Raw genomic sequence first — 2,469 nt, 5'->3', positions numbered from 1 at the left:
AACGAGGCGCAGGAGGGAACGCGGACTAAATTCTCCTGAGAATTATTCAATATTGACATCCGATCAATGTTTTAAATAGCGGGCTATGGGAAATAGTGGCGGGCCTCCAAAAACAGCTATAGCGGAGTTATAACGGGCTATAGCGGGATATTGCGGGCTATTTATAAAGGCGACCATTTAGCGTCACCCTGCCGAAAAGGCTATAGCCGAGCAATAGCGGAGCTATAGCCGGCTATTTAAAACATTGCATCCGATTCACCTCATATACCACCCAAACAAGTGCACTCGGGGCCAAAGAAATGTCAAATCTCATTTTGATGCCTGTGACAACCCATAATTGTAACTGATACCTGAGATTTTAGCACGGTTTGTTTGCAAGTTCAAAAATAGATTCATGTTTGGTTGTTTCAAAAACTCTAGAAATAAAAAAAATCTGCATGCAGATGCTCACAATGGACCTACACAACATTTAGGAAGAAAATAATTTTAATATTAGCTGACGCGGTATGTATAAATAGGTGAATCTATAATGGATTTACTACTTGCCATTATACGTCCACGCATTTAAGTTTTCGTGTAGCACACAAACTAGAAAACTTATTAATTAACTTTTTAAAAATGTAGCGCATGCCCACATGTACATGTGGGATGGTTTTTAAAATTTCTAAACTTTTTTAATATGATACTTTTGATAAATTTCATGCATCACAGAGCCCAAGAGTCGAAAATCTCGGCCTCTAGGATCATTCTGAGAGGCAATACTCTCTTCAGCCAGGTTTATAAGTTTCGCAGATATTTCAATGAAAGATTTTATCATTAATATGGGCACTAAAATATTGTGTGTATGTCTATATCATTATATTAATATTTCAATTTTATAGTGTATGTCTATATCATTATATTAACATTTCAATTGTATATGGCAACCTCGCTCTTTCCATTGCCTCTTCCACATCTATTTTTGAATCTTGATTCGGGTGGCATATAAATCATATTTTGTTGACTAAATTAATCGTCAAAGTTTTTTATATCAAAATTTGTGTGGTACTTACAAACATAGGTAGATGGAGTAGTAAACATGGTTCTTTATGCTCTATAACAGAAGAAGCTCTTTGATTTTTCATTGTCTAAATGCATGGCTTTTTTACCATAAATTTCCCACTTATAAAATGCCAACAACATTACTAAAAGGACAAATGATCTAAAACTATTTGAGAAGACAAGTAAAGCAACATGATATATGTGCATTTGATATGTCAAGATGGCAATGGGCCATGTTCGGCTCGGGTTGACAAATGTCAAGTCCATACCCAAATCCATGAAGTCATTCTCAGCATGTCCACAAAAAATCCATGGGTGGAAAATTATATCCATGTCCAAACCTGGTGAATGTCCATCGGGTTATCTCAACATCTATACATAAGACATAGCACAAAGTTCACATAAGCTCTTGGATTCTCACAAAATGACATAGCAGAAGTGCATGCCATCAAATAAGCTCTTGGATTGTCACAAAGTGACATAGGATATGTGCACATCACCGAATAAGTGCATTTCTAACCAACCACCTAAAAAATAGAGGAGGATCCGACCAAGTAAACCTTAGTGGAGTATTTATACTTCCACTAAATTTTGGTCGATTCTAGCCGATCTCCTAAACTTAGCGGAGTAAAGCATAATTTTGCATAAATTCAACCTAGTTTTGACCAAACTTTGCATACAATCAAACATAAGTTCAACCTAGTCTTGAAAATCAAACATTAAACATAAATTCAAATTTAAACTACACTAGACTACCACTAGTAGAAAAAGGACCTAATATGTGAAATATTAGTACCGGTTGGCATATGAGTCGGCACTAATGCTCCCATTAGTGCCGGTTCAAATGACTTGGCGGGAGGTGACCTTTAGTACCGGTTCTTTGGGAATCTTTAGTACCGGTTCGTGCCACGAACCGGTACTAAAGATGCTGGTGCCCGGCCAGCACCTTTAGTACCAGTTCGTGGCACGAACCTGTACTAAATAGGTTGTGGCAGGCGCAATTTTTAGTCCCACCTCGCTCCCCTAACAAGAATTTGACCACCTTAAGTATGTTACTTCTCAAACCATCCCAAGCATTTGGTCTTCATTGAACTCTATGTGTAGGATCTATGGCTGCAATAGGAGTCTTCGCCGGTTCTTAAATCGGTGGTAGATTCCTATTGACGATTTAGATTCTATACAAAAAGATCGTTGATGATCAATGTATTTTTTATATGTACTTCTGTGTAGCAGTAGCGCGCGTTTTGGCTGAAAGGCGGTACTGATCAATGTATTTTTTCTGCGTTCGGATGCACAATTTAAATATGTTATTTTTCGAACTATCACAAGCATTTGGTCTTCATTGAACTCTATATATAAAAAAGAGGAAGCAGAAGAAGAGGAAGAAGAGGAGGAAGAAGAAGAAGAAGAGGAGGAGGAGAAGAAGAA

Source organism: Triticum dicoccoides, chromosome 3B (genome assembly GCF_002162155.2).
Source record: "Triticum dicoccoides isolate Atlit2015 ecotype Zavitan chromosome 3B, WEW_v2.0, whole genome shotgun sequence".
NCBI classification, from domain to species: Eukaryota; Viridiplantae; Streptophyta; class Magnoliopsida; order Poales; family Poaceae; genus Triticum; species Triticum dicoccoides.
The sequence above is the reverse complement of the archived record's forward strand: the minus strand, read 5'-3'. Positions refer to the sequence as shown.